The following is a 27,365-nucleotide window of genomic DNA, read 5'->3' on the forward strand; positions in this document are numbered from 1 at the left end:
TCTGGAGCAGTGGGGACTGATACAGAAATCCAGTGTAATAATATCTGTTCTAGAATAAAATATGATGCATTTGACAAAGATGAGGGATTATCAAATAGCTGGTGATGGGATCCCTAATATAAAATAGCTTACATATTACCTAAAAGAAAATGTATCAGCAATATCTGCCAGATAAAGATATATATTTTCTCCAATGAATCAAGAAAAAGTATGTGACTTTAATAGAAATACTTAAAGGAATGAAAATTCAAACTAACTTGATTATTTTCTGTTAGATCTTCAATCCAGGCCCAGTGACCATCAGACACCACCATGAAGCACTAAACTTGGTGGACCTGGTGGCAGTGAGATGGAGAGGAGTGGAGAGAAAGCCCTAGAGGAAGGGGGTGATATTAGTGCAGGACTTTCACAGATCCATGCCCTATGCTTGGCAACTGTCTTCAGTAGAGAGTGTGCCTTTTCTCCCCAGAGGGCAGCCTTCACTCTCCTCCTCAGGGGCATTCAGGAAAAGCACTGCCTGACGTCTTCCTCCCTAATCTTTCTTCTAGGCCAAAGAGGACCAACCACCATGGCTTCAGAATAGGTGTTGCTTTGCTAATTTCCCACAAAAAGTGAGGTCTGGAGGAGCCTGGGTGAGTTGCTTGCATATGGCAACATCATAAGCAAGAACCTGCCATTTCCTCTTGGCTGCATGCACATATTGCTCCAGGAAAATTGGCCCCTCCTTGCTCTAACTTAGGAAAACCCCAGGATTGACTACACCTTTGGATAGTACTGGTTCATCAGATGGTCAAGAGAGAAAGATACAAACAAAAGGCAGAGATATAAAGCAGAACTTTGTGTGGCCTGACTTGCAAGAGTTTGAGACCTGGAATGGTGGGAAATGAGATAGGAGAAAGAGGCTGGATCTTGGAGGGTCTTGAATTCTGTTCAAAGGAGCTGGCATGTAGGAGAGAGGGACCCCCAGAAATAAGTCAGTTAGGGAAGAACCAGGAGCAGGTTGTAATTTAGAAGGACCTGAAGGTGGGTTGTTGTCCACCGCAAGCCTAGGAAGGGTAAGGTTTGAATTTCCTGTTTGCCCTGCAAACACAAATGGAATCTGGTAAGGGTGTTTGCATTATACCGCTCTCTGGGTCCAGGAAAACAGCTCAGGGATTCCACGGTTAGCAAGATGTCAGGTCTTCATTACCCTGTCATCTTTTACTACATCTGAGCTTTCTTCATACCAGTCTCTCAGCTCTAGCCTGAGAATCGTTGGTTCTTATCCCAGATGGGAGGAGGCGTTGAAAGCTGGAGGTTTTAGTGGAGCTCCATTAATCACCAAGGAGAGGCAGCCAGCTATAAAACCCACACCCCATACTGAACCAAGTGTGAGTAGGGTACATTTAAAAGTTTGGCTGAACCCCAACAAACACTTCACTCTAATTTTGCCCTCCCTACCCTTAGGTGAAAATGAGTCAAGCCAGGGAGTACCCACACAGTGTTGGGGCAATCTGGTTCTTCACAAAGAAGGAGGCTTCATGGTCGTTATTAGGGAGAAAGGAAGATTTCCAGGGGGTTCTGGAATTTCCTGATTTTTCTATTTTTTCCTATTTAGATGACTCCATTCTTTAGTTTTCTCTCTAATGTAGTTCTCCCCATAATAAATTTTGTCCTTCAGAAAACCTATCACTGTGCTGAGTACTTAATAGAGCCTCAAAATTTGCCAATGAACTTATTTATTTTATTTTTAAAATTTATTTTATTTTAAAAGGTTAAATTAGAATGAAGTAAGATTTAGATGTTGTAGCTTTATTGGTCACTGGAGGTAGAAAAACAATTAATCTATGTTGCTGTTGCCACTGACTCTCTGGTCCAAAGGGCTTCTTAAAGTCTCCGTGGCTCTCGCTTGATCCTACCCTAGGACTCCGAGCAGCAGTTACCTGGTCTGTGAGTACGCGGGGTGCGGGCTCTCATTGCTTTCTCAGGCAACTCTTCTGACAGAACTGAGCCATGCTTCCCATAATGGTTACCCACTACTCATAGTTCCATTTTCCTACACGGAACAACTTTTACCCTTTTCTCATAGGACAGAAGGGGAACTAACTAGGCTATAATCACAAGCGCAGCAACCCTTGCCTCTGGTGAATGCTAGGACCAGTGCCATTTGTTTGGCAATAATCGCTCTCCTTGGTTCAGTTCACTGCCCTTTGCAAATAGTGTTCTGCCCCCCTCCCTGTCCTCCTTTCCCTTCCCTTTAGCCCATTTTTCCAAAATGTAAGCTCTGTAGATTCTGATCTTTACCAACAATAGCATCAGTTCTGGGTTCTTAAGCCATTCCTGTTACAGAGCCCCATATACAACCCTCCCTTGAGTTTTGCAATACAGATTGAGCTTCCATGAGTTGAACTTTGGAGTAATTTTTTTTTTCCCCCCTGGTGAGACGTTGTAGCTTTGCTAAGAAGGATCTGGTGGAGGGGCAATATCCGGACCTCCTGAATATCCTGGCAACATGACATTCCCAGAATCTTCTATAGTCACTTTTCAGACCTTTAGGACTTAATCCCCTTGCTCTTAAGATGACTGTCCAAACTATCTTAAAATATCAGAGTGGTCACAATTTAAGATGCAGTTTTGAATCATTACCTCTCTTTGTGACCTCTCTTTCTCCCTGTCTAAAATAAGGAAGTGGGTGGGTGGATGTCTGTAGCAAAATATGGGAGGAAAAGGTGGGCCAGGTGGATGGAATTGTTTCTCAGTGTGGTTGGGTCTCACAGCTTTTTATGGTTGTTTTGTTTCTACACTTCTAGACCTCTTTTGACCAACTCCTTCCCCACCTCTTCACCCTAAACCCCCAGAAACCACAACGACAGTCATATAATTAAACACACGAAACAAATAAAACTGCCTCTGTGTGAATATGCCTCTCTGGTCACGCCAACCTCCTGAGAGATGCGTCCCTGGTAAAGAGTAACAGGCAGAATTTCTCGAGGGAGCCAGGCACACAACAGACTCTGCACCCGCAAGGCAGAAGAGAGAGGAAGGCCAAAGCTTCTGGAAGGGCTTGGGCCTGTTGGTACTTGGAAACTGGGGGAGAGGTGGGGCAAAGGCACTCCCAAGAATCCTGGCAGACTCAGAAGGGAGAGGAAGAAACACCTGTGTTTGCAACTGTCAGGCCACTTATTCATGTGACAAAATGTGTGACTTTGTTTGTTTCTTGGGCTCCTGGCTGAGCAAGGGTAAGAGAAATCTAGGATTGCAAGACAATGGATGAGCCGACTGTAAGCAACATTCAATGTAAACTTTTAACAAGAACCCTTAAAATTTGCTCTCTCAGATTTTTAAAGCTCCACTTAAACTCTAACTAAAGGGTTAAGTTCCAAAATGATAGCTATGCATTTTGCAGATTTCCTGTCCTTAAAGACCCAGCTTGGGGTGACAAGGTTGGTGGTGAGCACCTGAGAGGCTTTTAGAAAATACCGTTAACTGGGCCTCATTCAAGACCAATTAAATCAGAAATACGATGAGTTGGGGTATTGATACTTCTGTAAAAGTTCCTGATAAATTTAAGGAGGAGCCAGGGTTGAGAACCACTGCATTATTTGAACCAGTCTATCAATAAGTATTTCCAGAGGCTTACCCTATATTAGTGTTGTGCTACATTCTGGGACCAGAGATGGAGAGGTGATGTGGGCCCCCAGGGAGAGGAGCTGACAATCGCTGAGGACCAAGGAAAACAGGGAGAGAACAGTGTCCAGGAAGGTGAAGGAGGATGATGTTTTGAGGAGGTTGGTCTGGCCAAGAGAGTCTGGTGCTACCGAGCACTCCCATAATACGATAATTTCAAATGTCTCTCATATGGGGTGACAGGAGGACTGTTGGTTGTGAGATCAGCTGCAGTGACAGTTCAGTTGGCTGAAGAGATAAGGAAATGAAGACAAATGTGGACTGAAATCTTAAGAATCCTGGCTGTGAAGTGACAAGGCTTAAAAGGGGACATAGGGTCTAGGAGTTTTTTTTTTTTTTTCTTCCAGTTTTATTGTGATATAATTGACACATAACCTCAGATTAGTTTATTTTTATTTATTTATTTATTTTTAAAGATTTTATTTATTTATTTGACAGAGAGAGAGACAGCGAGAGCAGAACACATGCAGGGGGAGTGGGAGAGGGAGAAGCAGGCTTCCCGCCGAGCAGGGAGCCCAATGCGAGACTCGATCCCAGGACCCTGGGATCATGACCTGAGCCGAAGGCAGACGCTTAACGACTGAGCCACCCAGGCGCCCCTCCTCAGATTAGTTTAAATGTGCCATATGATTTGATATACATTCGTATAGCAAATGATTACTGCAATAGGTTTAACATCTATCACCTTGCATTTTTTTTCTTGTGAAGGGAACTTTTAGGATCTAGTCTCTTAGCAACTTTCAAAAATATAATATAGTATTGTTAACCATAGTCACCATACTGTACATTATCTCCCAAGAACTTATTTATCTTATAACTGGAAGTTTGTGCCTTTTTGAATTCTTTTACCCATTTCCCCTACCTCTACGCCTAGCCCGTGGCAAACACCAACCTTTTCTCTATTTCTGTGAGTTCAGTTTTTTTTTTTAATTCCACATGTATGTGAGATCCTACAGCATTTGTCTTTCTCTGACTTATTTAACTTAGCATGATGCCCTCAGGATTCATCCATGTTGTAGCAAATGACAGGATTTTCTCCTCCTCCTTCTCCTCTTCCTCCTTCTTCAGAATTTTCTTTTTTTTTTATGGCTGAATAATATTCCTCTCTCTCTTTCTCTCTCTCTCTTTTTCTGTGTGTGTGTGTGTGCGTGTATTGCATTTTGAGTTTTTTAAAAGTAAAGAATGGGTGACCTCAGAGTGCATGCACATGTTAAGGGGAGGGGAGTGGCTGAAGATATAGGGGAAAGAGGGAATGATGGATGAAACAGGGTTCTTTCAGAATGCAGAAGGGGTGCGGTCCAGAGTGTGGGTCGAAGCGATTAGAGAAGAGAGAAGAGACTCTGCTGTCATTGTAATGGAGGGGAGGATGGAATTGTTGGAGTGGATGCAGATAAAAGTTTAGGCACAGGCATGAGTGGGAATGTGGGATGTTTCCCTAATGGTCTCTAATTCACTGTGACATGGAAGAGAGGTTAGTGGCAGGATTTCTTAGTAAGCTATTCCCCTCTGAGGCCTCCGGAACCGTTGAGATAGAGGGACAGCTGGATTTGAGCACATCCTCATTTCTCATTCCCCTCACTCTCCAAGAACATGGAATGGTGTGTGTGTGTGTGTGTGTGTGTGTGTGTGTGTTTGCATGCACATGTGCATGCACATGCATACCACATGCACTGTGTCTGGAGGGAACTGAGTGGGAGGCAGTGTGGGAGAGACTTTGTCTCTCTGTGTGGGTCTCTCCATGCCTCATCACCCCTAACCTCCACCTCACTTGCTTCCCCTGCTTTCTTCAGGACCATTCTGTCTTCCATCTCTTCATTGTTCTTTCTTTTCTTCCATTGTCAGAATATCAGCCTTCAACTGGCCACCATGGCTGCTTTCATTAAGTATCTGTTCGTATTTTTGTTATGGATGCTGAAAGTCTGATAGTTCATCAATATCACCAGTTCTTTTCCTTCCACAAAGCTAGCTGGTTGATACAGTGTGTGGGAAGCCATAGACATGGTTCTCGCCTTCTCAAAAACAGAGGCCCAAATTATATAGCAAGTGGAAACAGAGCCAATTTTTGGAGACGGTGATCTTTCATCTTCATCTTACTGTTTCTGTCTTCACTTCTCAAATATTAAGCCTGGGAAAGATGTGGTGAAGGCCCTGAAAGAAGGGCTCAAAATATAATATGCAAGAGTTGCCAAAGGGGCAGTTCAAAATCAGCTTTCTTAATGAAACCACAGGTTTGGTTCAGTAGGCTTAACATCCTGCTTGAATCAGGCAGCCTTTGGACTAAATTCTGCAATCGGCAACATGACTCACTTGGTGGAGAAATTGATTAAGAACATTAAAGGAATTTTTAAATTGTGGTAAGGTACACATAACATAAACCTTGTCATCTTAACCACTTTAGGGGTAATGTTCAGTAGTGTTAAGTATATTCACATCATTGTGCAACCAATCTCCAGAACTTTTTCATCTTGCAAAAGTGAAACTCTATACTCATTAAACAACAACTCCCCATTCTCCCTTCCCCCCAGCTCCTGGCCACCACCATTCTACTTTTTGTCTCTATGAATTTGACTATTCTAGGTACCTCATATGAGTGGAATCATACAATATTTGTCTTTTTTGTGTCTGGCTTATTTCACTTCGCATAATATCTTCAAGGTTCATCTATGTTGTAACATGTGTCAGAATTCCCTTCCTTTGTAAGCTTGACTAATATTTCATTGTATGTATATACCACATTTTGTTCATCTATTCATCCACTGATGGACACTTGGGTTGCTTCTATCTTTGGCTATTGTGAATAATGTTGCTGTGAACCTGCATGTACAAGTACCTGTTTGAGTCTCTACTGTCAATTCCATTTGAATTTGGGTATATACCTAGAAATGGAATTGCTGGATCATATGGTAACTCTATTTTTAAATTTTTGAGGACCTGCTATACTGTTTTCTATAGAGACCACAGCATTTTATATTCCTACCAAGAGTGCACAAGGATTTCAATTTCTCCACATCCACACAAACCTGTTATTTCATTTTTTAAAAAGATTTTATTTATTAATTTGAGAGAGAGAGAGAAAGAGAGAGAGAGAGAAAGAAAGAGCAAGCATGAGTGGTGGAAGGGGCAGAGGGAGAGGGAGAAGCAGACTCCCCGATGAGCAGGGAGCCAGACACAGGGCTCAATCCCAGGACCCCGAGATCATGACCTGAGCCAAAGGCAGATGCTTAACTGACTGAGCCACCCAGGCACCCCTTCTGTTTTTTTGTTAGTAGCTTACATAATATATGTGAAGTGGTTTTGATTTGCATTTCCCTAATGATTAGTGATGTTGAATACTTTTTCATGTGTTTATTGGCCATTTGTATATCTTCTTTGGAGAATTACCTATTTGAGTCCTATGTCTATTATTTAATCAGGTTTTTGTTGTTGTTGAGATGGAGAAAATTTTGAGATTTTTATGACATGTACCTAGAATGACATGGTAGAGTCTATTGAAGTCCAAGGCTTTTTGTTTTTCTCCAGTGACTCTATCACAGTTCCTGTTGACAAACACAGTGAGCTCCTTGAGATAAATTCCAATTTTAGGTAGCATTAAGTGTGACTGTACCCAGTTTTAATTTAACATGATAATTTGGGTCAGCTTTTTTTAGATAAACCAAATGCTGTATCTCTTGACATATCCAATATGAAAGTATTCTTTATTCTCTGTGCTGATGACATGGTCCTGCATGAATGGTTGTATTTTTTTTTAAAGATTTTATTTATTTATTTGACACAGAGAGACACAGCAAGAGAGGGAACACAAGCAGGGGGAATGGGAGAGGGAGAAGCAGGCTTCTCACCGAGCAGGGAGCCTGATGTGGGGCTCGATCCCAGGACTCTGGGATCATGACCTGAGCCGAAGGCAGACGCTTAATGACTGAGCCACCCAGGCACCCTGAATGGTTGGTTTTTATCAGGAGAAAAAGCTCAGTGTCAAGTATGCCATTTTTACACTGTGTTCCTGGGAAGCAGAGCTATCTGGGTCTGTTGAATAGCTAAGTGTAGTTATGTTTCAGGGGTTCTAGGGTGGTGGTTTGGGCCAACACCACCCATTGGGGCCACGGAGATTCAGTACTCCTGCAGAGGAGCCACACAGAAGTTCATAAGTGGTGGGTCCAGATGGTTGGGGCCAGCTTTTTCTCCTAAAAATCTTTCAGGCCAAGGATCTCTCTTAAGTACCATAGGTACAGAAATTTAGGGCTTTGCTGTACTTCTTAGTGCCTTGGGGACAGATCCAAAGATCTTTGATCTTTGATTTGAGAAAAGTCTTATTTACCTATAGATGTCATTAGCCCCCCCTGTTAAGGCCATACTACTGGGCAAGAGCATAAATCAGACTCTCATTTCCTCCGTGTCTACACATCTGTAGTCTGAGCATCAGAATCTTCTTTCAGTCAGCCACAGAAAATAGGTAGGAAAATTATGAGCTCACCAGTGAACTCAATTTTGGATTGTCTTAGGTAGAAACCAGTGAAAGCCCCAGGGAGAAAAATGACATGTGAGAAGTATAGCCAAAGAGGGATGCTAAGTGTTCATTCTTGTAGCTTCTCTGAGCAACTGGCTGGTATTGAGCTGCAGTTCCCCAAACCTGGTTCTGTGACATATGTTCTGGTTCCACATGGAAAATTCCGTGTCAAACGAAGACTTAACGACATTCCTTCAACTTTTATCGAGGCCCTCTATAAGAAATAGCATGTATGGAACACTTCGGGTTTTTCTTTTCTTTTTTTCTTAAAAAAATTGATGAAACTGCAATTAACCCTGCACTGTTACTATGTACATAAAGTTATACCTCGTAAGTCATTTTTGGAGGAAAAAAGACTTTTCCAAAAGTACATTTACTTGCTTACTTTTTTTTTTAAACAAGAATAAGGTTATGTGTTTTATTAAAGTTATGTATTCTGTGGTTTTATTTGCTTTTGCCTTTGTTGTCAGGAAGGTCAGTTTAAAACTCAATTATTCTTTTTTTTTTAAAGATTTATTTATTTATTTGAGAGAGAGAGAGAGAATGAGCGGGAGGGGAAGAGGAAGATGGAGAGACCGTCTTGGGCAGACTCCATGCTGAGCATGGAGCCAGACACAGGGTTTGCTGTCACGACCCTGAGATCTCCACCTGAGCTGAAACTGAGAGTCTGATGCTTAACCAACTGAGCCACCCAAACACCCCCTCAATTATTCTTTTAATCTCATTTTTTATGTCAATATTTGCTGACTTTGCTTTTTGTTGGTTTGTGTATTCTTTTTTAACAGCTTGATTGAGGTATAATTTACCATATAAATCAGCCATTTAAGCTGTACGATTCAATGGTTTTAGTAAATTTATAGAGTTGTGCAGCTATCATCACAACTCAATATTAGAATATTTTCATCATCCCAAAAAGATCCCTTCCCCCGTCCCAGGCAACCAGTAATCTAATTTCTGCCTCTATAGATTTGCCTGTTTTGGATATATCATATAAGTGGAATCATACATTATTGGCCTTTGCACCTGGTTTCTTTCACTGAGCATAATGTTTTCAAGGTTCATCCATGTTGTAGCATTTATCAGTTTTTCATTTCTTTTTTTTTTTAAGATTTCATTTATTTATTTGAGAGAGAGATTGAGAGAGAGAGAGCACAAGAGGGGGGAGCAGGAGAGGGAGAAGCAGACTCCCCGCTGAGCAGGTAGCCCGATGTGGGACTCGATCCCGGGACTCCAGGATCATGACCCAAGCCGAAGGCAGTCGCTTAACCAACTGAACCACCCAGGCACCCCTCATTTCTTTTTATTATTAAGTAACATTTCATTGTATGGATATACCACATTTTGTTTATCCATTTAACAGTTGATGGGCATTTGGATTGTTTTCATGTTTTGGCTATTATGACTAATGCTGCTATGAATGTTCATGAACTAGTCTCGTGTTGTGGATATGTTTTTATTTCTCTTGGGCAGGTAACTAAGAGTAGAATTGCTGAGGCTTATGGGTAATTTATGTTTAATTTTTTAAGAAACTGCCCAGCTGTTTCCAAAGTAGCGGTACCATTTTACATTTCCATCAACAATGTATGAGGGTTCTAGTTTCTCCATGTCTTCACCAACACTTGCTATTTTCTGCCTTTTGGATTATAATCCTTTTTGTGGATGTGAGGTGGTATGTCCTTGCAACTTTAATGTGCATTTCCCTAGTGACAAATGATCAGTATCTTTGCATGTGTTTATTGCCTATTCATATTTTTTTAGTGAAATGTTTATTCAAATCTTTTTGCTATTTTTAAGTTGGGTTGTTCATTTTCTTATCATTGAATTGTAAGCATTCTTTATATATTCTGGCTATAAGTCTTTTATCAGATATGTAGTTTGCAAATTGTCTCCCAGCTTGTGGCTTGTCTTTTTATTTTCTTAATGGTGTCTTTTGAAGTGCAAAACTTTTAAGTTTTTATGAGGTCCAATTTATCAATATTTTGTTTTATGGATAGTGCTTTTGATAGCATATCTAAGAAATCTTTGCCTAACCCAAGTCACAAAGATTTTCTCCTATGTTTTCTTCTAAAAGTTGTGTAGTTTTATTTTTATTTTTTAATTATTTTATTTATTTATTTTTTTTACGTAGGCTCCATGCCCAGCGTGAAGTTCAATGCGGGGCTCGAACTCACAACCGAGATTAAGACTGAGCTGAGATCAAGAGTCAGACACTTAACCAACAGAGCCACCCAGGTACTCCAAAAATTGTGTAGTTTTCATTCTTACTCACAGTAAGGGATGTTAGGTCTATGATACATTTTGAGTTAATTTTTGTGTATGGTATGAAGTAAGGGTCTAAATTAATCTTTTTCCTTGTGGGTATCTAGTTGTCTCAGCAACATATGTTGAAAAGATGTTTGTGTAATTGTTGACTCTACTTTTATTACATTTGTGCCTTTAAAGAAAAGGTAGGGCATAAAGAATGTGTGTTTCTTCTGTGTTGAACTTTTATTTTTTTTTATTTTTTTTATTTTTTAAAGATTTTTATTTATTTATTTGACAGAGAGAGAGATAGCGAGAGCAGGAACACAAGCAGGGGGAGAGGGAGAAGCAGGCTTCCCGCCGAGCAGGGAGCCCGATGCGGGTCTCGATCCCAGGACCCTGGGATCATGACCTGAGCCGAAGGCAGACGCTTAACGACTGAGCCACCCAGGCGCCCTGTGTTGAACTTTTAAAAGCACTTACATTAGATAAACAAAAATCTGGTTGATGTTTTAAAGAATAACTTGAACCATAATTTTAGTTCATTTCCTTCATCTCCCCCATTCCCTCCCAATTCTCCACTGAACATCTGCTTCTCTTCTGTGAGAGGAAGTGAAAGATTGAGATCAGGCATAAACACAAACTATCTTTACTGTATTGTTCCCTTTTAAGTAAAAAAAAAAAAAAAAAAAAAAAAAATCAACCCACCCTGCTGGGTCAATTTAGCACTGAATTACCCTATATCAACATATCTACTGCAGTTTTTGGAAGCTGCCTTTCCCCAGGAAGCAGAACAGCTACTGCTAGTTCTCGGTGTTATGTAACAAATCTAGTGGGTCACTTTCAAGGATGCTAACAGGAGTCAAGACACACCATCCTTCAAATATCATAGAACTTTTCTTTATATTTGCTTTATTGATGAATTTTTCATAAGAAATACTTTTAGAGATATCACTGGAGTTGGGAGCCCTCCCCATCAGATCCCACATGTATCTATGGTGCTGGCTAGAGGTAACCCCAAATAAAAACAGGTTCAGTTGACTTCTTACTTCACTAATACAAGGTAGCAATACCAGCATTCCTGGGGAAGTCTATCCCTAAAAAAATACTGTCCATTTTGCTATCTTAAGTCTTCGAAAAGAGCAGGATGAGTACATCTGCCTTTGTGGAAATTTACTGAGTTCCTCTGTTTTATGGTGCTGACCTAGCAGCTATAACTGGGGTATTTTTCTACTCTGGCTTTGCCAAAGATCCCACACAATCAGGGCTGTGGCATAATAATAATAATGATAACAACAATAATGATACAACAGCTAATAGGTATACAGCACTTAATTATACACCAGTCACTCTTTTCTTTCCTTACATATTTAACTCATAACTTACATATTAACTCATTTAACTGTGCTCTGGATGCATATATTAAAGCTCTTATTTTTGGGGGGAGTAGGTATAGAAACAATTTAGTTTGGAGTATGATAAATTTCCTCTCCTAAGATAGAAGGAAAGGCTTGGGACAATGCTTGAGGGATATAGTTGAACAGAATGGTCCTTTTTTTGGGTCCCATATATTTTTCAGCTTTAGAACTCATTTGAGGGGCGCCTGGGTGGCTCAGTCGTTAAGCATCTGCCTTCGGTTCAGGTCATGATCCCAGCATCCTGGGATTGAGCCCTGTATCGCATCGAGCTCTCTGCTCAGCAGGGAGCCTGCTTCTCCCTCTCCCTCTGCCTGCCGCTCTGCCTACTTGTGCTCTCTCTCTAATAAATAAATAAATAAAATCTTAAAAAAAAAAAAAGAACTCATTTGAGGGAAAAGTAACAGGTAGGAAACATTGGTTTTCATCACCTTGCTTTGATTAGACATATTCTTTTGATATTCTTCCTCAAGCACTTCCAGAATCCCCATCTACTTCCATCTCCAGGTACCCACTTCAGTGGCCTGGCTCTGGGCCACACTAGGGCCGTCCAGGGCTTGTCCTTGTCAGGCTGGTTCCCCATTGGTGCTTTCCTGTGCTGTGTTTCATTGTGGCAGCCATTTGCTGGGAAGGGGCAGTTTCGGGGGGGGGGGTGTCTTTTAAAATTCTAGCCCACTAGATTCTTGATCAGAACCAGGAATTCCACTTAGTTTAAGATTTACTTAGTATGCAATCATTCTGGCTTTCTTTAAGCTTTTAGCCAGTTTTTTACATTTTAGTACAAGATTCCAGAACAAGTTTCTTAGGAGGAAAGAAAAGGAGGGGGGGGGCACAGAAGGGAGGAAAAGTTGGAGAGCCTTTGTGTACCTCCAATTTTGCTGAGGGCCTTGCCCTGACAGTCCTTCATTGCTGGCCCCCAAATCTCACCAGCACTATACCAGTGACCTTCAAAAGCTGTGCACTCGCCTCTGTTGCCTGACTCAGAGGAATGACTCAAATCGTGGGAATGTCCAGACACGTAAGAAAGGAGACAGGTTATTACAGATGGGGGTAGGGAACTAGTTTTGGACAGGTGGTTCCTGGTGGCATCAGCGAAAATATGCCTTAGGTGGCTCTCTCTTTCACTGATACATTGACTGATCTTGCTAAGCGGAACATGACCAAGATAGCCTTATTTTCCTCAGCTAGACTAAACTTAAGCGGGTTTCTTACTGACAATAGGTCACTGGCCTCCCTTATCTTAGAACATTTACTTTAGAAAACTTACAGTTGTAAATTCTCTGCCCATTTGAGATGTAAATCTTTTCCTGGCCTCTTGCCTCTTTTACAACCCAGAACCATCTGTTTTTAAGGACTTAGGAGCCATCCTTTGAATTGTTATCATCAAGAAGGATAGCATTCAGGTCTCCCAGGTTCTATAGGAGGGTAGGAGCCTAAACTGGTAAGTGTCAATTAGCAAACACAGATGGCCTAATCACATTGATCAAACTCCCCTAACATCCTCCAATACTTTCTACTAGCTCACTGCAGCCCTTAAAAACCCTCTTGCTTTTTTGTTTCTAGGGAAGTTAAGTTCTCTCTCCCCTGTTGCAATAGACTTGAATTATGTTTCTTCCTTTCCTGTTAAACTCTGTTCTGTGTAATTTTTCTTTGACATATAGAAACTTTCACAATATTTTACTTAAACTGACTCTCAGTATGTTTGGAAAGCCATTAACCAAGAAGACAGGATAACTTTATCATGGTACACTGTTATTTGGACTCATTATTGAGGGTCTGACACCTAAAACATTTCATATGCTATTCATCACCTCAAATAAATCCAAAACCCAAACCAGAATGCTTCTCGTCTTTCTTTGCCTTAGATAAGTATACATACACAATGTCATACACACATAGACACACAATTAATAATAGCTATCATTTTTTGTAGGCCTATTGTGACTTTATATACATAGTACTTTATGCACATTTCCTCATTTGATCCTTATAGTATTTCTATGACTTAGGTATCGTTATTTATCTGACAGATGAGGAAGCCAATGCTGAGAGAGTGAAGTCACGACTTCAAACTGCTGCCAGAAGTGGGATTTGAACCCAGTCATCCAGTCTATGAGTCATGATATCAGGTTCTTAATGACTGTCTTTCAAGGATTCACCGAGCTACCTTGTTAGGATTCTGGCCCAGAGGGAAACCTGTATTTCCAGAAGGAGTTGTCAAATTGTCTCTCCATCCCACCTCCCAGAAGCGTTACGGAAGATTTTACTATTCCTTAGAGGAACTCATTAGTGTGCCCAACTCTCCTCTTCCCCTGTGCCTGGCACCTGTAATTTCTGCTTTAGGGCCTAGGCCTCTCCTGCAGCAGCTACTCTGATCTTCATTTCCAGGCTGCTCTGACAAGGACAGTTGGGGATCTCCCCCGGTGCTTCCAGCACACAGTATGTATTCCTTCAGGCCTCCAGTGGGCCATGAAGATGGTAGCAACTTCCTCTCTGACTCACGCCTGGGAGGAGATTCCAACACTTGGCCTGTCATCCCGTCAACCATCTGCCTATTAGCAGCACTTGGGCCCTGAATGCAACTCAAACAATGCACTGTGACGTCACTAGCTCACAACTGACGACATCAGAGGCACAACAATAAACAGAGCTTTAGAAAGCAGACAGCCATGGTTTCTACTTATTCCAAAATATCAGCAGTGCCAGAGAAATACATTCCTGTTAAAAAAACCTCAGTCTTTCTAGCTCCCTATCCTTCCCTGACATGGAAGGGAAGAGACCTTTCCAGAACAGACTAACGTCAGTAACTTTTGTATCAGCGTGCTTAAAAGCATCACAGAAAATTTTAGAAGCATCACATCTCCTAGAAAGAGTATTTCTTCCACCCTCTGAGTGGGTCCTTGTTCTGAGGCAGGTGACAAAGTCTGGTTTTTACTCTGGAGCCTGCCCCCTCTCACGTGGAACACAGTGAGGTTTTATTCTGGGAGCCTGTGGAAGGCACTCTGTACGTTATGTACCTGAGTCAGTTGGATTCAGGGGAGCAGTGGTGAGGTCACTAAAATGCCTCCAACTCTTCTCCTTCCTCCCCGTGGGAGGGGCTCTCTCTCACTGGTCCTATATATATATCTCTAGCTTTGGAGTTAACATAAAAATTTTACTTCTGTTTATTGCTGGTGTCACTTCTAGATATTTTTTAGTAATGATGAGATGTTTTGTAGAAATCAACATATACTGTCCTAGATAAAGTTTAAATGACTTAAAAATAATAATTTTCCTTAAGTATAAGCACTTTGTGGGACATTTGGAAAGTACAGAAAAGAAAAAAAGTTACTTTTTTTTTTTTTTTAAAGATTTTATTTATTTATTTGACAGAACGAGAGAGACAGAGAGGGAACACAAGCAGGGGGAGTGGGAGAGGGAGAAGCAGACTTCCCATCGAGCAGGGAGCCCGATATGGGGCTTGATCCCAGGACCCTGGGGTCATGACCTGAGCCAAAAGCAGATGCTTAACGACTGAGCCACCCAGGCGCCCTGAAAAGAAATTACTCTTGATGAGATGTTTTATAGAAATCTACATATACTGTCCTAGATAAGGAAAGTTTAAATGATTTAAAATAATAATTTTCCCTAATTATAAGCACCTTGTGGGAAATTTGGTAAGTACAGAGAAGAAAAATAATTACAATCCCATCAACCCAGAAGTAACCATCGCTAACAGGTTTTTGTTCTTGTTTTTTCCTTTTGGTCTTTTATTCTGTAGCTCTGTTGTTTTCAAGTGAAAAGATAGGACTCCTGACCAAAAGGAACTTACAACTTTAAGGGCAACACAAACGAGAAAAATTAAGACATAATAAGATGGAAAACCAGATAACATGTGGGATGATGATGATAAGGAAACGCAGTTCCAATCCTTCTATGAACATATCTACTCAATTTTTATTTTATTTTTCTTTCTTTTTTTTTTTTTAAAGATTTTATTTATTTATTTGACAGAGAGAGACACAGCGAGAGAGGGAACACAAGCGGGGGGAGTGGGAGAGGGAGAAGCAGGCTTCCCGCCGAGCAGGGAGCCCGATGTGGGACTCGATCCCAGGACCCTGGGATCATGACCTGAGCTGAAGGCAGTTGCTTAACCAACTGAGCCACCCAAGCGCCCTCAATTTTTATTTTAAAATGGGAAAATTCTAAGAATCCACGTAGAGAGTCAATTTAGGAAAATAAGTCTTTCTCTGAAGCTCCTAGTACACAAGTTACAGTTTACTAGTGGCTATAAAATAGTAAGTGGACGAGCATAATCAAAACAGCGAATGACTAAATTGGGGATTAATTATGAGCCCAGGAAGTCAAAAAACAAATCTGAGATGATTTGATACATACTATATTTTTGATAGGCACATCGATTTCTCCAAAGTGTGTGTGAGACACGTACTGCCTGGAATCAGTCACTTCCTGCTTTGTCTGCCACTCACTGTGGACCCACAGGCAAGTTACTTCACCTCTTCATTGTTATTTTTTCATCTATAAAATAGGGACATTAGGTTGTTGTGAGTATTAAATGAGAAAATCCACCAAATGGATTTAATACAGTCCCTGGTGCATAATAAGCACTCAAGAAATGTTAGGCATTATTAGAAGTCATGTAAGGCGGTGGTTAAGAGGACAAGCTCTCGTCAGACTGCCTTGCCACTCTTGTGGCTTTTTTCCTACTTGCTCGTAGGAACAGATCATCAACAATGACCTCTGTTGAATTACCCTTTTTGTCCCAAGAGTTTGAAAATGAACAGTTTTTGTCTTTGAATTGCTTTAAAATAATAATGAATTTATTAATTAAAATAGGCATTCACGAAGTGCTTCTGGGAAGTCCAGAGTTTTCTAATGAAGACTTTTTCATCAATAAAGGCTCTTAGAGAGTAGCAGTTATGTACTATTAATGAAACCACATACATTTTCACCATTAAGATGGCAAACCCCAAAATGTAGTTCTTTCCCTTAGAAAATGTAGTGTTGGGTATGTTTGGAGTCCATTACAACTTGACTTTTTGCAGCCGTCAGAGCTGGTGGGAAGATGGAGAAAAGTATCAGAGAGAATCTGAATTTATGTTACACTCTGTGACATTTATGGAAATGTCAAGAACTTTTTACCCAGTATTTAGTGTTGAGCATGAGATTAGGATGATTTGTAAAAATATGCATTTTAAAAACTAATGTTGTTTTTATATTATATAATTAAATGATGTTTATTTTAGAAACTTTAGAAAGCAGGAACAAGAAAAAAGAAAACACAAATCTTAACATTTTAATGCACTTCCTTCCAAGCTTTTCTATAAATACTTACATCTAAATATATATTTATAGTTTTAATATGGATCTTCTGGTTTCTAAATTCCTAAAGAACCAGTAAGTCGACTTACTTGGGTTTGCTGGGCATTGTTTTTTTTTTTTTTTTTTTTCCAGAAGACCTTCCTATGAATGTTGGAGGAGCCTAGTGGTTCAAAATTACTGTTGGTTCCTCTTAAGTTTAGATTATAGTTCAGATTAGAAATGAACAATTTTTGGTCCCAGATCTAGTTAATCTAGTTAACTACATTTTTATATGATTTCTGGGTGATTTGTATGCACATTAAATTTTGAGGTGCCTGGGAGGCTCAGTGGGCTAAATGTCCAACTCTTGTTTTCAGCTCAGGTTATGACCTCAGGGTTGTGAGATCGAGCCCTGCATTCAGCTCCTCGCTGGGCATAGAGCCTGTTTAATATACTCTCTCCCTCTCCTTCTGCCCCTTTCCCTCACTCCCGCTCTAAAAAAAATTGAGTAACACTACTATAGGAACAACTGGACAAAGTATTTTTTTCTCTTATAAGACAGTTGTTGAAGGGTTATTAGTCCCTATTCCCAGAACAACATCCTCTTCTACCAAACAATCAGCTGCTTCCTGGGATCTCACTTCCACAAAAGCACTGTTGGGACAAATCTGATTAGAGATCCTCCAAACAGCCTGCAGGAAAAAAGTTTTGCTAGCTCCCCCAGCCAGGAGATGAAAGACACAAAATGAATCTGGGCCATATCGACACGCCAATAAAACTCCATAAATGTAAAGTCTGTATTGTTCAGCATTTTATTACTTTATTAAGGCATTTTTCCTGGGCTCTTGAATAACCAGGAAACGGTGTTCAACCAGTTGAAAAACCCAGCAATAAAGTTCATCAATAGCATCTTCATCAGCAGGGATCTATTGACTTGGAGAACTGAGGCTGGCTTGAAGAATAAAGAGGAAAGAAACACTCCAAAACAACATATTTGGGAACAGAGCAGCTTTTTAGATGGGAGTAAACATCTGCTTTTCTTACCCTCATATCCTTCATTTTTCTGGAATAGGAACTTATCTACAAAACAGGGTTGTGGCCATTTCCCGGTGAGCATGACTAATAATAATAATAATAGCCTATATTTGAAAGCATCTTATATTCACAAAGTACTATAGCAGTGCTCTTCAGACTTTCGTGTGCATCTAAATTACCTGGGGCTCTTGTTAAAATGAGGATACTAATTGAGTAAGTCTGCAGTGGGGCCGGACTTGCCTTTTTAACAAATTCACAGGTGGTGCTGATAGAGCTGGTCCACAAACCTTATTTTGAGGAGCAGGTTCTTGCCATGATTTCTCTTGAGATTCACAGAAATCCTGTGAGGTAGATTGAGCTGGCATTTTTTTTTCCCCGTTCCCCATGAGAATATTGGCTCCAAGAGGGTAAAGATTCGCTCATCGCTATATCCCAAGTACCTATAATAGTAGGCACTCAATACATTTTCATTGGATGAACAAATGACTGCATCTTAATTTTATAGAGGAATTCGGAAAATGCTTTAACCCAAGTCGCAGTCTAATAAGTGGCAAACCTGGCATTTGAAGCTAAGAAACCATTTAACTTAAAGTTTGGTACCAACTAAATCTTTAGTGGCTTGACTTTCTTTCCCTCTTTCCACCTCCTCCTTCTTCTCCTTCCTTGGTAAAGGTAAATTTTTTTGAAGAAACTTTTTAAATTGAAGTATAACACAGAAAAATGTGCCAAACATAAACATACAATTGACTATCCTTTACAGTGGGAACATACTCATAAAACTGGCTCTGTACATACCTGTCTCATATCCAGTCCCAGTCATTATTCTCTCCTTCAGAGGAGACTAATCCTCAGTCTTAATTAATTAATTATATTAATTTGATTCATATAACAGTAATTTGCTCATTTTCACTTTATAGTATTCCATGGTGTATATTGGGCATTTTCCATGGATGTACCACAATTTATCATACATTTCACTGGTGATGAGCATGAGGGTTGATTCCAGTTTTTGGCTAAGGAATAGTGCTACCATGGACATCTTGTACATGATTTTTGGTGAACATAGATACATTTCTCTTTGGAATATATACTAGACATGGAGTATTTCTGATTTTGGGTATATTCAGTTGTAGATATTGCTAGCCAAACATCTTTTCAAAGTGGCTGATTAATTAATTCTTTTGCCTTTTAAAAAAATTTTAATGTTGACTAAATTCCCTAGGTAATCATTAAAATTCTATTTTACCTTTTGCTGCATGAAGAATTATGATGACTTTTGGATCAGGATGATGGATTGAACACACACATTTGTTTTTCTTCCTTCAAACACCTCATAAAATGACAACAAATAGATTTTTTTGGAGCAAGGTTTAGACCTAAAGGGATAAAGAAAATGAGAGAGGAAATAATATCAACACAATTTGGGATACTTAAGAAAGCTGAATCCTACACCAGCATGTAGTTGAAAAGTAACCTGATTTACAGTACAGAATCCCTAAAAGCTTGAGGAATTGGCACATATAAGTACTACTGGGAGAGGGAGGCTAGTGTTAAAAAGGACAGTATTGATTTAGTCTATGTAAAAAGCAATTCGATCCCCCTGCCCAATCCACAGATTCAGAATTGTTTTCTACCCCAACCCACCTGGAGGAAGTCTGAGGAAAACTATCGCTGGAGAGTATAAAACAGAGGGTCCCTGCCCTAGGATTTGTTGGACACAGTTGAGGGTGGGAGTATGATGCTGAAAACATAGGGATTAAGCAAATTATATTCTGAATACTGACCCCCTGCCCAGGCCTCTTTTACACTCAGCTCCCAAAATGTTGATAGGAAGGCAAATATCTTCTAGATAGGAGACTGGAAGATCCTTCTCTAGGAACTCTACTAGACCAAGAAGAAAGAAGTAATGGTACTGATATTTGGGGAGGAGGATCTCCAAGGAAATGGTCCAGCTAGATCAATAGGTACGGTGAAGCCCACAGTGGTCAAATGCAAACCATGGGCTCAAAACTTCCTATTGGCTCTTTTAGGACCCAACTGAAATATGAGTAAGCAAGCAAGGTCACCAGCTAGCTGAGATTAAGATTTCAGCATAAAACATAGAGACCAAAACATACAGGAAAAAAAGCAAGCTGGAAGAATAGGAGATTTTTCAGGGGAAAGACTATTCAAAAAAATCATCATTAATGTTCTGAGAGAGAGATAAGATGGTATTGCATTCATGAAATAATAACAGGTTGCTTTAAAAAGGATAATTGGAGACACTTAGAAATTAAAAATATGATCACAGAAATAAAAAGCTCAACATGGGTGCCTGGGTGGCTCAGTCAGTTAAGCGTCTGACTCTTGATTTCAGCTCAGGTCATGATCTCAGGGTTGTGAGATCCAGTCCCAAGTTGGGCTCTGCACTGGGTGTGGAGCCTGCTTAAGATTCTCTCTCCCTCTGCTCCCCAACCCTACCCCCCACTCACATATGTGTGCATGCTCTTGCTCTCTCTCTCAAAAAAAAAAAAAAAAGAAAAGAAAAGAAAAAAACCTCAACAGAACAGTGGGAAGATAAAGCTGAGGAAATTTACAAGTTGAGCTAAAAGGAAAAGAGAGAGAAAAGAGAAGAGAAGATATAATTAAATTAGAGTACCAGATCATGGGGTCCAATCCTTTATAATAGGAGTTCCGAAAAGAGAGAAAGAAAAGAGGGAAAAATAAAAAGGAGGAATTCATTACTCAAATAGTTAAAGAAAAATTTCTAGAACTTAAGTTTAAAGTTTCCAGGTTGAAAGGATCCATAGATTGACTAGCAGGATGGATTAAAAATAGACTCATTCTGGGGTACATTATTTTGTTAACTTTACAATACTGGGGAATCAAGAAGTTCTACAAAGTTCCATAAATTAAAACAAAACAAAACAAGTCACATACCAAACATAAAAAAATCAATATGCCTATGGGTTTTTCAATAGCAACAACAGAGGCTAGAATATAATGGAACAGTACCTCCAAATTTTTGAGGAAAAATGATTCCTAACCTAGAATTCTCTATTCAGCCAAATTCATAAGCAAATGTGAGGATAGAATAAAAAAATCAGATACTCAAGTTCTGAAAAATTTTATCTCCCATTGAGCTCTTTTGCATAGATCTCCTACTGGATATGATCCATCAAAATGAAGGAGTAAGCTAAAGAGAAAGACATGAAATAAGGAACAAGGGATTTAATATAAGAGAGTGGAAAGGACTCTTCAGAATGAATGAAGGGAGATCATAATAACCAGGCATTGGGTGGTAGACAACAGCGAGGCACTAATGTCCAGAATTAAGTAAATCAGAAGGGGATTTCCTTAAGAAGATGAAATTAGTAGACTGACACTGTGCTCACAATAAATTGGTGGGAGTTTCAGACATCTGGCAGAGAGCTTGGGCTTGAATTGTGATAAGTAAATAGAAAAACCGAACATACGAGTAAATAAGGAAAAAAGCAGGAGTTATTAACTCTTCTCCTATCTCCTTATCAACCCCCCCACCCAAAGGGAAAAAAAACTTGTACAGGAAAGGAATCAACTAGACTGCATGTCTCAGCTGTGAATGGCATTTACATAGTCACAATAATGTAAACAGTGAATGTTGATCTAACCAAAATTTCAATACAGCTCTATTGAATGCATGCAGGGATGGTGGTGGCTATGGGAAAAGTGTGTGTGTGTGGTGAGTGTTAAAGAAAGCCTAGCCTAATCTTCCCTGGTAGAAAATCAATAGACAATGACAAAAACTGAAGAACCACGGAAATTACAATATATGCATGTTAGTATTTAGTGATAAACCAAAAGAAGCCTCTGAAGGAGAGGAAAGATGTTGCCTTTGGGAGGGTTTGCTATTTTTTAAATTAGGCCTTGTAAAATAACTACATGTCTCTTCAAACTATGCAAAAGTGTATCTCTGATAAAAATAAAAAGTTAGAATAAGTTTTATTCTGATTTTACTACTGACGGCTCTTTAACTTTCTTATGGTTTAATTTACTTATCTATAAAAATGAGAATTTTCATCCATAATTAAAATATGTCCTATTTTTGCCAGTTGTTCTGTTTTCTATTCCCGGGAATCATTGTGGATCAAGGATCTTATTTGTAAGAGACCTTCTATTTCTCCTGCATATGCATGGGTTCTGGGAAAGAGTGAAAGGGACAAAAGAGAGGAAACAGGGAAAAAGGAAAACTTTCAGATGTTCCAACAATTGGATGATTTGTCTATGAATAAGGAGAATCCTTGGCCCTGGATAATTCAGAATGAACACACTTCCCCTTCACTCAGAGCTAGAGTAGCAAGTTGACTGGGTGGCTTACGCAGTGCCCTTTAATACAAGGATTCTTGTAATAGAACAAGAGAACCATGGCTTGATAATTGACACAGATGTTCAGGTGTGAGTCAATGCAAATGGTCATTCTTCCTGTGAAATGAGACTGGTCCAGGTGAGGCTGGTCCTTCCAAGAAGGAAAACCCAACATGGTGCAATGTATGTTGCAGGTAAGACAGTGGGTGTAATCTTGGACACAAAGTTGCCTCTGGCTTAAGTTCCCTTGGACTTCAGTCCCACCTCTTGCTTAGAACCCCTCTACTGCTAGAGAGAAGTGCCTCTCAGACTTCAGCGAGCCTCCAAAAAACCTGGAGGGCTTCTTAAAACACAAGATTTCCAAGTCCCACCTTCAGAGATTCTAATTTAGTAGGTCTGGCAGAGGGCTCAGAAGTTTCATTTTAACCAATTCCTAGGTGATGCTGCTGCTGAGTGTGTGTGAATTTTGAGAGGTTCAAATGAATAGTAGAAGAGTGTAATGCGAAAGAATGAGTGTGTCAGCAGCTCATAGGGATTGTTTTTCTTTTTAAAATTAAATATATTCTGGGCGCCTGGGTGGCTCAGTCGGTTAGGCCTCTGCCTTCGGCTCAGGTCGTGATCCCAGGGTCCTGGGATGGAGCCCCACACCAGGCTCCCTGCTCAGTGGGGAGCCTGCTTCTCCCTCCCCCACTCCCCCTGCTCGTGCTCTCTCTCTCTTTCTCTCTCTGTCAAATAAATAAATAAAATCTTAAAAAAAAGATAAAATTAAATATATCCTATGAACAGGAGAGTGGGTACGATGTACCTAAACAAATCTATATTTGCTCAATTTAAAGGATAAGGTTTTAAAAAGCCCAATGTACCCACCAACCAGATCAGGACTTGGAACTTTCCAGGACATTAGAGTACTCTTGGGATGACTTGGTTAGTTAACACTTTGTTTTTTAGTGTCTATGTTCGTGATGGAAGCCGGCTTGTAATTTTCCTCTTTACTAGTGCTTTTGTCAGTTTTTGGAATCAAGATTATGCAAAGCTCATAAACAGAGTTGAGGAGTAATTTTTTCTCTTTTATGTACTCTGGAATAGTTTGTGTTAAATGGGATTCAATTATATTTAAAAATCAATTAAATGCATTCAATAGCCAAGTATTCTTGTACCATATGAAGGAAGATACGTCATAGAAGCCAACACAAGTGACTCAACTGCTAAATTCAGTATCTTTTTTTTTTTTTTTAAAGATTTTATGTATTTATTTTGACAGAGACACAGCGAGAGAGGGATCACAAGCAGGGGGAGAGGGAGAGGGAGAAGCAGGCCTCCTGCCGAGCAGGGAGCCCGATGCGGGGCTCGATCCCAGGACCCTGGGACCATGACCCGAACCGAAGGCAGATGCTTAACAACTGAGCCACCCAGGCGCCCCGCTAAATTCAGTATCTTTAATGGTTATGCAACTTTTAAAATTTCCTACTTCTTGATTCAGGTTTTGTAAGTTTTTCTATTTCACCAAAGTTTTCAAATCTGTTTTTACTTTTTAAATTTCTTTTTCTTTCTTTCTTTTTTTTAAGATTTTATTTATTTATTTGACAGAGAGAGACACAGCTAGAGAGGGAACACAAGCAGGGGGAGTGGGAGAGGGAGAAGCAGGCTTCCCCACAGAGCAGGGAGCCTGATATGAGGCTCGATCCCAGGACCCTGGAACCATGACCTGAGCCAAAGGCAGACGCCTAACGACTGAGCCACCCAGGTGCCCCTTCTTCTTTTCTTTTTAAAAAAAGATTTATTTATTTATTTGAGAGAGAGTGGGGGTGTGCAGAGGGAGAGAGAGTCTTAAACCGACTCCGCATTGAGCACAGAGCTGGACACTGGGCTCCATCTCACGACCCTGAGATCACGACCTGACCTGAAACCAAGAGTCGATGCTTAACTGACTGTGTCACCCAGGTGCCCCTTAAATTTCTTTTTTAAAAATTGAGATATAACTGACATATAGCATTGTGTAAGTTTAAGGTATATAATATGTTGATTTGATACATTTATATGTTGCAATGTGATTACCACTGTAGCTTTAGCTAATATCTTTATCATGTCACATAATTACCATTTCTTTTTGGTGGTGAGACTATTTAAAATCTAGTCTTGTAGCAATTTTGAAGTGTATAATAATTGTTGGTTATGATTACTATGCTGTGAATTAAATCTCCAGAAATGGGGTGCCTGGGTGGCTTAGTCGGTTGGGTGTCTAAGTCTTGATTTCAGCTGGGGTCGTGATTTTGGGGTTATGGGATTGAGCCCCTATCAGGCTCCTTGCTTAGCGAGGAGTCTGCTTCCCTCTTTCCCTTTCCCTCTGTTCCTCCCCCTGCTCATGCTCTCTCTCTCAAATAGATAAATAAGTCTTAAAAAAAAATCTCCAGAAATTATTCAGTTTCTAGAGGTGAGTTTTTACCCTTTAATAACGCTACTACCCCCTCCTGTGCCGCCCCCCCTCCCCTCTGCCCCGCACCAGCCCTGGTAACTACCATTCTACTCTCTGTTTCTATGCCTTCTGCCTTTTAGATTCCACATATAAATGATATCATGCAGTATTTCCTTCTTTCCCTGTCTGGCTTATTTCACTAAACTTAATGCCATCAAGTTCCATTCATGTTGTTGCAAATGGTAGGATTTCTTTCTTTTTTTTTAAGGCCGAATAATATTCATCTGTGTGTGTTTGTGTGTATCTTACAATTTCTTTATCCATTCATCCATTGACAGACACTTAGATTGTTTCCACATCTTGGCTATTGTGAATAATGCTGCAATAAACATGGGAGTGCTGAAATCTCTTTGATATCCTGTTTTCATTTCCTTTGGATAAATACCCAGAGGCAGGATTGCTGGATTATATGGTAGTTGTCTTTTTATTTTTTTGAGGATCTACCATGCTGTTTTCCACAGGGGCTGTTTCAATTTACATTCCTACCAACAGTGCATGAGGGTTCCCTTTTCTCTATACCCTCGTCAACACTTGTTACTTCTTATCTTCTCGCTGATAGACGTTCTAACCGGTTGTTGGCGGAGGTCATGGAGAGGACATGACCTCTGGTTGACCATCGAGCTTGACTGGGGCAGTTGGAGGCTCCTCACCCCTCCCCTGCTCTTGGAATGTATGTTCTGCCCTCTGTCCCCACAGCCAGACCTGTTTTCAAGGATGCAGCCTTGGGGGAGCAATGTGTTGCTGAGACCATCTCCTCCGTGTTAGTGACTAAACCCAGTTAAGGTCTCTAGGTAAACTTTTAAGATTCTGGCGGGCAGGTGCAGAGATCTACTTGTCTTGTGGCCGCTGGAGACAAGGCTCTAAGTAAATTCCCTTGCTTATCCAGCCTGCCACCTGTCAATCTACAGTGGCCTGCTTCTTTCTTGGGCCTCCCCTTGCCTTCTCTGTATAGGGGCCAGTTTCTGCACATCCTCGCCGACACTTGTTATTGCTTGTCTTTTTGATAATAGCCATTCTAACAGGTGTGATGTGATATCTCGTTATATTTTGATGTGCATTTCCCTGATGATGAGTGATGTTGAGCACCTTTTCACGTACCATTTGAATGTCTTCTTTGGAAAATGTCTGCTCAGTTCCTCTGACAATTTCTTTTTTTAAAATTTCTGGTGTTATTTGTGCTTTTATTTTCTTAAACCATCTTACTAGAGTTTGGTAATTGTATTAGTTTTTAATTCAACAATTTTTGGCTTTATTGTCTCTATTATCTATCAATTAACCTGTCAACTTATTTTTATTATTTACTTTTTTTCTAAGTATGTGTTTTGGCTTAATTAACATGCCCCCCCTTTTCTTTAGCTTTTGAGGGTTGATACTTAACACTTTAGTTTTTGGGCTTTCTTCTTTTCTAATATAGGTTTTTAGGACTATTAGTGGTGTCAAGTTTAACAACATTGTGGTGTGGTAAGAGACTATGCTTTGAATGAAAACAATATTTTTGTATTTTTTGAAACTTGCTTTAAGGATGAGGGTGGTGTGCTTGAAAATTGTGCTTCAGAAGAAAGTAAGTTCTGCAGTTTGGAGTGAATTGTTCTCTCTCTCTCTGTATATATATGTGTGTGTGTATATATGTATACATACATATATAAATATATATATTACCTTTTAAAAATATATATTTATCTTAAATCTTAATTATGCTTGTTAGTTATATGTAATTAAATATCTTCTATGTTTTTACTGATTTTTTTGTATTCTTGGTCTATCAAATACAGAGAGATTTGTTAAACTATCTGTATATGATACTGCATTTATCTATTTCTCCTGCTAGCTTTTGCTTTAAATATTTTGAAGTGTCAAATGTTGTATAAAAATTTAAAATTATTCCTTTCATATGAAATGTACCTTTTGTTATGAAGGGACACCTTCACTTAAAAGATTTCATTTATTTTTCATTTTAGAGAGAGAGAGTGAGTGTGCAAGTGGGGGAAGGGGCAGAGGGGGAGGGAGAAAATGTGAAGCCAACTCCATGCTGAGTGCGGAGCCAGATTTGGGGCTTGATCCCTCAACTGCGAGATCATGAACTGAGCCAAAACCAAGAGTCAGATGCTTAACTGACTGGGCCACTCAGGTGTCCCTGAAATGGTTTTTAATGCTAGTAAAGCTTTATACCGTGGAGTTGATTTCATTTGATATTAATATAGTTGTGTAATTATATAATTAGTGGTGAGGTTTGGCTGATCCATGCCTGGCCATGTACACTGCTCATCTCCTTCTCCCTTCTCTGTTGCTCCCCATTCCCTGCCAGAAGTACCACTGAACAGTTGGAAGATGGCTTTGAGGACTGATGGTAGCAGGAAGTCCCTGACTCTTCCTACCCATGACATACCCAGAAGAATCAGAATATGTA

The 27,365-nt window shown here is 40.0% G+C and overlaps 1 protein-coding gene across 4 annotated transcripts in view; it reads left to right on the forward strand.

Annotated features, from left to right (window-relative positions):
• Nucleotides 1-14,508, forward strand: part of NFKBIZ (NFKB inhibitor zeta) — a 63,657-nt gene extending 49,149 nt beyond the window's left edge. Inside the window, exons 12-13 of one of the 4 annotated variants that reach the window (XR_010410009.1) lie at nt 10,299-10,402; nt 13,857-14,508. The gene's annotated coding sequence lies outside the window, so the exon portion shown is untranslated. Of the gene's footprint in view, nt 1-10,298; nt 10,403-13,856 lie in introns of those variants that run through there. The other 3 variants (XR_010409991.1, XR_010409998.1, XR_010410008.1) reach the window with 3 other exon arrangements.
• The last annotated feature ends 12,857 nt before the right edge of the window (nt 14,509-27,365 follow it).

This window comes from Mirounga angustirostris, unplaced genomic scaffold (assembly GCF_029215605.1).
Source record: "Mirounga angustirostris isolate CCGP_5_RB_7025 unplaced genomic scaffold, mMirAng1.0.hap1 SCAF_1, whole genome shotgun sequence".
NCBI lineage: Eukaryota > Metazoa > Chordata > Mammalia > Carnivora > Phocidae > Mirounga > Mirounga angustirostris.